The sequence below is a fragment of the Notamacropus eugenii genome, chromosome 1 (assembly GCF_028372415.1).
Source record: "Notamacropus eugenii isolate mMacEug1 chromosome 1, mMacEug1.pri_v2, whole genome shotgun sequence".
NCBI lineage: Eukaryota > Metazoa > Chordata > Mammalia > Diprotodontia > Macropodidae > Notamacropus > Notamacropus eugenii.
This window is the reverse complement of record NC_092872.1, coordinates 287881029-287889763: the sequence shown is the minus strand read 5'-3', so window position 1 is coordinate 287889763 and position 8735 is coordinate 287881029. Positions and strand designations below refer to the sequence as shown.

The following is an 8735-nucleotide window of genomic DNA, read 5'->3' as shown; positions in this document are numbered from 1 at the left end:
TAGATCAGTTTTTTAAATGAATAAAGACAAAAAATTTTAAATAAGATATTAGCAAAACAAATACAGCAACTTATCATGAGAATAATACATTATGAATAGGTAGGATTTATGCCAGGAATGCAGGGCTGTTTCAATATTAACAAAACTATCAGCATTATTGATCATACCAACAACAAAACTAGCAGAAACCCCATGATTATCTCAATAGATACAGAAAAAACTTTTGACAAAATACAACACTCACTCTTATTGAAAATACTGTAGAGTATAGGAATAAATGGATTTTTTCCTAAAATTATATGCAATACAAACTTAAAACCATTAGCAAGTATTATATGCAATGGGGATAAGCTACATGCATTTCCAATAAGTTCAGGGGTGAAACAAATATGTTCATTATCAACATTGTTATTAATAGAAATATAGAAATATAAATTCATAAAATACAAATGTTAGCTTTAGCAATAAGAGAAGAAAAGAAATTGAAGAAATTAGAATAGGCAAAGAAGAAACTAGGTTATCACTCTTTGCAAACGATATGATGATATACTTAGAGAATCCCAGAAAATCAAGTGAAACACCACTTGAAATAATAACACAAAATAAACCCAGAAAAATCATCTTCTATATATTATATAGAATATATATAAATATACAGCAAGAGATAGAAAGAGATATCCCATTTAAAGCTACAGTTGATGCTATAAAATATCTGGGAGTCTACCTGCCAAAACAAAACCAGGGACTATATGAACAGAATATATGAACATACTTTTCTCACGAATAAAATCAGATCGAATTAGGTGGGAAAACATCAGTTGCTCACGGATAGACCAAGCCAATATAATGAAAATGACAATTCCACCTAAATTACTTTACTTATTCACTGCCACATCAATTAAATTACCAGATAATTATTTTCTAGAGATAGAAAAAAGAATATCAAAATTCATCTGGAAGAACAAAAGATCCAGAATATCAAGGGAATTAATGAAAAGAAATGTCAGGGAAGGTAGTCTAGCCATACCACATCTCAAATTGTACTATAAAGCAACAATCATCAAAACCACTTGGTGCTGGCTAAGAAATAGAGGGATAGATCAATGGAATAGGTCAGGTACACAAGACACAGTAGTCTATGAATAGAGCAATCAACTATTGGATAAAAACAAAGACCCCAGCTTCTGGGATAAGAACTCACTCTTTGATAAAAATAACTGGGAAAACTAGATAACAGTGTGGCGAAAACTGGGCATAGATCCATGCCTGACACCATATACAAGAATAACGTCCAAATGGACACATGACCTAGGAATAAAGACTGATACTATAAAGAAATTATGGGAGCAAGGAATAGTGTATTTGTCAGATTTATGGGGAGTGGAGCATTTTTTGACCAAACAAGAAATAGAAAGCATTGTGAAATGCAAAATGAATAATTTTGATTACATTAAATTGACAAGTTTTTACACAACCAAGCCCAATGCAACCAAGATTGGAAAGGAAGTAGAGAACTGGGAAAGAATTTTTGCAACTAGGGTGTGTGATAAAGTCCTCATTTCTAAAATATATAGAGAACTGGCTTAAATTTAAAAGAATATAAGTCTTTCCCAATTGATAAATGGTGGAAGGATATTAACAGCAGTTTCCAGGGAAAGAAATTAAAGCTGTTTACAGTCATATGCAAAAATGCTCTAAAATCATTATTGATTAGAGAGATGCAAATCAAAACCGCTCTGAGATACCACATAACACCTATCAGATTGGCTAATATGACAAAAGAGGAAGATGATAAACGTTGAAGAAGTAGGAGAATTGGAACACTAATTCATTACTGGTGGAGCTGTAAGCTGATCAAACTATTCTGGAGAGCAGTTTGAAACTGTGCCCAAAGGCGACAAAAATGTGCATACCTTTTAACCCAGCAATATTGCTTCTAGTAGTGTATTGTAAAGAGATCATAAAAGTGGGAAAGGGTCACACATGTGCAAAAATATTTATAGTAACTCTCTCTGTGGTGGTCAAATACTGGAAATCAAGGGCATGCCCATCAGTTGGGGAATGGCTGAAAAAGTTGTGGTATAAATGATGAACAGGAAGACTTCAGAGAGCCCTGGAAGGATGCTGAGTCAAAGGAGCGGAACGACGACAACTTTGTACACAGCAATAACCACAGTGAATTAGGACTTTTTCTAGTAGACTTAGTCCTTCATAGTAATGCAAGGACCTAAAAAAATTCCCAATGGACTAGAGGCAAAATGCCTTCCACATCCAGAAAAAGAACTGTGGAACTGAATTGCAGAATGAAGCAGACCATTTTCTCTTCTCTTATGTTATGTTTTGTGTTGTCTTATGGTTTCTCCCATTCATTTTAATTCTTCTATGCAACATGACTAAGGTGAACATGTATCTAATAAGAATGTATGTGTAGAACCTATATAAGATTGAACACTGTCTCAAGGAGGGAGTGAGGAGGGAGGGGGAAAATGAGCTGGAGGGCAGGGAAAAATCTAAGATATATGGAAGTAATTGTAGAAAACTGAAAACAAAAAAGATTTAAAAAGCAAAAAAAAAAAAAAGAGAAAGTCTTTGCAGAGGATTCTGTGAAGATGGGGATGTAGGTCAGAAAATTCTAACCTCTCAAATTTTTCACCCATCACACAGATGAAATAATACCTCAAGTTGAATATTAAATAGTTAAATAAATAAGAGAAGAGGGAGAACAGGGATCCTCCCGGAACAATCAAAGAATATCTGAAGAAAACTCCCAGGATGTGGTTTGGTCCCTGTGAATAGTAAACACCTCCCAGCTAGGTTCTAAGTCTGCTTGAAGAATCAGCAAGCCCCCAGATGAGCTGGGTTGGGAGTGTGCCTGGTCTCTGCCCCAGGAACCTTTACCCCCCAGGGACAGTGAAAAGCATGAGAAATTTGACCTGGGGAAAGATGGAGGGGACCTCTGTTGACAAGGAATGCCAGATACAGCTATGCTGTGGAGATGCAACTAGGGGCTAGAAGAAACCAGCACCTTCTGCATGACTACAGAAGCAGTGGGGCAGGGATGCCACCACTGGCTCTGCACATTTACAGGAGGCTGGATGTCTTGGTTCCACATCCATAACAGAGGGGAGAATTGAAGGATGATCTGAGGTCAGAGGAACCATCCCCTATAACTCAGAACTAGAGGTGATTATAAAAACTTAGTTACTACAAAAATGCATAGGCAAAGGAGAAAAAAATTCAGCCATAGAGAGTTACTATGAGAATAGAGAAGATCAATGTTCATCTTCAGAGGAGGACACTAAAGCAAAGAAACCTTCTTCAACCACAAAGAGTAATGCCAAGTAGTCACCTGCTCAAAAAATCATAGAAGAACTTTAAAAAGACTTTAAAAATCAAATGAAGGAGACTGAGGAAAAAGAATTATCCAAGAAAAACAAGAAGATTATGAAAAGAAAGTCAACCGATTAGAAAAGCAGATTCAGAATCTCAAGGAAGAAAATTATTTCTTGAAAATCAGAATTGAGGAAGGGGAAGGCAAGATGTTATAAGGGATAAAGAAATAGTAAAACAAAATATAAAGAATATGAAAAATAGAGTGTGAAATATCTCGCAAGAAAAACATCTAATCTGAAGAATAGATGAAGAAAACATAAGAATAATCAGACTACCTGAAAGTTATGATTTTAAAGAAAAATAATCTTGCTATGATAACACAAGAAATAATTAAAGAAAATTTTCCTGAAACATTAGAACATGAGAGGAAAGTAGAAATTAAAAAAAAAAAGATCCACCAATAACCTCCTGAAAGAGAACCTATGAGGGAAATTCATAATAATATTATAGTCAAATTCTGAAAACCCTAGCTCAAGGATAAAATATTACAGGCAACAAGAAAATAATTCACGTTGTGGTGTTACAATTGGAATCATACAAGACCTAGTAGAAATATCACTGAAAAACTGAAGTTCTTGGAACACTATACATTGAAGTGCAGAAAAATTAGGATGTCTGATGAAAACATGCCCTGTAAAGTTAAGCATAATCCTGAATTTTAAGAAATGGACATTTAATAAACTTTCAGATTTTTAGGAGTTTGTTAATAAATTAAATTATTTAACATACAAGAGCCAATAAAAATATAAGGCACATACCAAAGACTAATTATAAGGGACTCAGTAAGGACAAATTGTTTTCCTTTTATGTATGTAAAATGTAAAGTGTCGAGTCTAACATTGTAAGTAGTAATTGGTTGGTTCATAAGAAAGACTGGGCTAGACCTGAGTATAATATGACATTGAAAAACTAAGCCATTGAGGAAAAGCTAAAAAGAGTAATTATTTTATACAAATGAGCTGTGAGAGGAAGAACCAACGTAGAGGAATTATGGGAAGGAAGGTTGTTCTGGAAACCTAATTTCAGTGGGAATGGGTACAAAAGGGAACAACACGTATATCTAGAAGAGTATAAAGGTCTTCTAAATTCAGAAAGAAATAAAATGTTAAGGGGATTGGGAGGTGGAAGAGGATAAGGGAGAGATATCTAGATGGGAGGGAGAGGGAATAGGTCAAAGGTAGGTACGAAAGAGTGTTCAGATTTAAGGGAATGGGAGGATAAGGGAGGAATCCTTGGAGAAGATGGGAGAAGAGGAGAGCAAGGTATAGGGTAAAAATAAAGTAGAGGAGTGAGCAGGGACAGGAAATAGATATGGACAAACATAAAAGCAAAGATCAGAAGTATAATATGTTAGGGAAGGTATATGTATATATATATATATATATATATATGTATATATATATATATATATATATATGTGTGTGTGTATTCATATATGTGTGCATGTACATGCATATACATATGTATACACACATATATGCCTATGTATGTTTATGTGTGTATATAGTTATATGTAAATATGTGTGTATATGTAATAGTGTATACCTATGTATATGTGTATATAAGTATATGTGTATCTGTATATCTATATACTAATATATCCATGTTTAATTGTAACTTTGAATGGGTGGAGGAGGGGGGGAAGTTCAAGGTAAAAAGTTCTCAGCAGAGAAAAGTAACAAAAGGAAAATAACAAGGAAGCAAAGAAGGTCAACTCCCGACATAACACTAAGTACTTACATCGGCTTTCTTGAAATGGAAACTTATTGCTATATATTTTGAATCTTCTCTTACCTTCTGCTGTGCATGACATGTTTTTTTTTCTTTTCTTCTTATGTATTTACGTTTTAATATTTAAGTTTATAGCATGCTTCTTTTTTTCTCTTCTTATTGCATATTTAAGTTTCATCTACCCAGCAAAACTGAGTATAATACTTGAGGGGAAAAATGGTCATTCAACAAAATAGAGGGCATTCAAGCATTCTTTTTTTTTCATTCAAGCATTCTTGATGAAAAGACCAGAGTTATAGAAAATTTGATTTTCAAACACAAGTGAAGCATGAAAAGGTAAACAGGAAAAAGAAATCATATAATATTTGTAACTCTTGAGACTTTTCTTAGTATTTGGGGAGAGAGAGAGAGAGCACAAGGTGAGTTGTATAGGAAGGGATGATATCTAAAAAATAAAATCAAGGGATGAGAGGAATATATTGGGAGGAGAAAGGTAGAAATGGAATGGGGCAGGTTATATCTTATGAAAGAGACAAGAAAAAGTTTTTTCAATGGAGGGGAAGTTGAAGGAGGTGAGAGGGAAAAAAATGAAATTTACTCTAATCACATTTAGGGAAGGAATAACATGCACACTCAACTTGGTATGAAAATCTACCTTACACTACAAGAAAGTAGGGGAGAAAGGGATAAGTGGGGTGGGGGAATGGTAGAAGGGAGGGCAAATGAGAGGACAGAATAATTAGAAGTAAACACTTTAGGGGAGGGACAAGGTCAAAAGAGAGAATGGAATAAATGAGGGGCAGGATAGGATGGAGGGAAATATAGTTAATCTTACATAACATGACTATTATGAAAGTCTCTTACAAAAACTGCACATATATAGCCTGTATTGAATTGCTTGCCTTCTCAATGGGGATGGATGGGGAGGGAGGAAGGGAGAGAAGTTGGAATTCAAAGTTTTAGGAAAGAAGGTTGAGAATTGTTTTTGCCTGCAACCTGGAAATAAGAAATAAAGGCAATGGGGTATAGAAATCTATCTTGCCCTACAGGAAAAGAGAGAAGAAGGAGACAAGGGACAGGAAGGGTGTAATAGAAGGCAGGACAGATTGGGCGAAGGGGTAATTAGAATACACGGAGTTTTGGGGTGGGGGAGGGAAGAGATGAGGAGAAAATTTGAAACTCATAATTTTGTGGAAATAAATGTTGAAAACTAAAAGTAAATAAATAAACATAAAAATGGGGGGGGGGAAGGGGTCTTGAAGGTACAAATTTTCCAAGTGGTAAATAAAATGGCGTTCTATTTAACAAAGAGTTTGACAAATGTATCAAATGATTACAATTTGGTTACTTTCAAAAGGCACAATGACACGCTTTTCAACAGTTTTCAATAAGTTTGGGTTCTCCGTTGCAGATTCTACTGTCTTCTTCTCATTGATTTGTTTCTATCTTCTGTGCAATGGTTTCCTTCATAAATGCAGATTTCCAATTTATCTTTAAAGATGAACATCTCTGAAATATTACTTGTAATCAAAGCCCAATAAGAGTGACCAGAGAGTAATGAAGTATTGTGGGTGTGAACCTGATAACAATCAAATAGGCTTCTTCATATTTTGCCTTGACTTCCAACCAATTTTTTGTTACCACTTCCAGTTCTGCTAAAAAACAGTGCGCTTCTCTATGTCTCAGATGGTTTGAATTAGATTATAAACCTCAAGCACCTTCTTTTCCATGATCTAACGTTCCCTGGCAGCTCCTGGCTCAGAGCATCCCAAGAGCCACAGTACTCTGCTCGGTGTCCAGGAAAGCAGCCTCGACACTAGTTCCATCCTCCCTCTCTGCATCCTTGGCATGCTCACTTTGTTTCTACCTCTTTTTATTAGTTCCTTGAAATTCTTGTTTTTTAATTGTTGCTGCTACTGCTCCTTGAGAATTTTATTACTGTTTTTCTCTTTCTATAAAGTGATATTTGACATTTTCGTTGTTATAGCGCTAAATAAGTTTTAGAGTATTTTGTTTACATAAATGGATGTTGTAATTCATCAGAAAGCCTTTTCTGCACTCGTGGAAATAATTATATGCTTCTTGATGATTTTGTTATTAATATGGTTAGTTTACTTCATAGTTTTCCTACTATTTAACTAACTGTACATGCATAGTATAAATCCAGCTTGGGTGCCTCTAATCTTTGTGATGTTGCTGAAGCAAATTTTTGCTCTTTGATAATGTTTAATTATTTTACATTTGTGTTCAATGGCAATATTAGTCTATAATTACTTTTATTCAGTTTTGACTCTTCCTGGTTTATGTATTAAGACAATATTTGTGTTATAAATAGAATTTAGTAGGATTGTTTCTTTTACCATTTAAAAACAGTTTCTGTAATATTATAATTAAATGTTCATTGAATATTCAAGAGGGTTCATGTGTGAATTTATCTGTTCCTGGAGTTTGTTGTTTATTAGGAAATTGATTTATAACTTGCTCAGTTTTAACTCTGAAATTGAATTGTTTAAACTCTCTAATTCTTGTTCTGTAATTTGGCATTTGGCATTTTATAAATAATCATTTGTTTTATGGAAATTGTAAAATGTATTAGCAAATAAAATTGTAAAAAAGTTTCTATTTATATTTTTTATTACTTCCTTTTAATGTGAATTAAACTTTTTTTCCTTTTAAAAGTATTTATTCTAAAATTCTTTTCTTTTTAAATTTTTAGTTCCCTGACTTTCATCTACTTTTCCTCTCACAGAGAAAATAAATGATGCAATATCAGTTAGATAAGTGAAATCATAAAAAAAAATTTCCATATTAGCCGTATTTCAAAAAATGCAAGGAAAATAAAATGAGAAATTACATTTCAATTTACACTCTGAGTTTGGCAGTTCTCTCTTTGGAATTGGATAATATTTTTTCCATCAAAAGTCCTTCAGAAACATTTATATTGTATCTTTTTGTGGTGGCTAAGGATTAGAAATCAAAGGGATGCCCATCAGTTGGGGAAGGGCTAAACAAGCTGAGATATATGTTTGCAATGGAATATTATTGTGTTATAAGAAATGACAAGGAGGATGATTTCAGGAAAAAAACAACCTGGACTTACATGCATAGTGAAGTGAACAGAACCAGGATAATGTTGAACACAGTAACAGCAATATTATTCGATGAAGAATTGTGACTTAGCTATTCTCAGCAATACAATATCTGAGACAATCCCAAAGAACTAAGGATGAAACATACTATCTGCTTCCAGAGGAAGAACTGATATTGATTGAACGTAGACTGAAGCAGGCTATTGTTCCTTCTTTCGTGTTCTTCTTTTATGTGAACCTTCTTGTACAGAATAAGTGATATGGAAATGTTTTACATAATTGCACGTATACAACCTATATATAATTGCTTACTATCTCAAGGAAGAAGGAGAGGAGGAAGGGATTGAGGGATAGAATTTGGAACTCAAAACTTTAAATAGACATGTAAAAATGGAAAAAAAGAAAATAAACCTACTCAAATAATTAAAAGCATCCTTTGAAACTGTCTTATATAATTAAATTGATTAAAGTAGTCAAATCTTTGACAGTGGATCATCATTACAACATTGCTGCTATTATGTG

General features: G+C 33.9%; 1 pseudogene; it reads right to left on the bottom strand.

Annotated features, from left to right (window-relative positions):
- Positions 1 to 3272: 3272 nt before the first annotated feature.
- On the bottom strand, positions 3273 to 6950 carry LOC140517165 (cytosolic iron-sulfur assembly component 2A pseudogene; annotated as a pseudogene).
- Positions 6951 to 8735: the final 1785 nt, after the last annotated feature.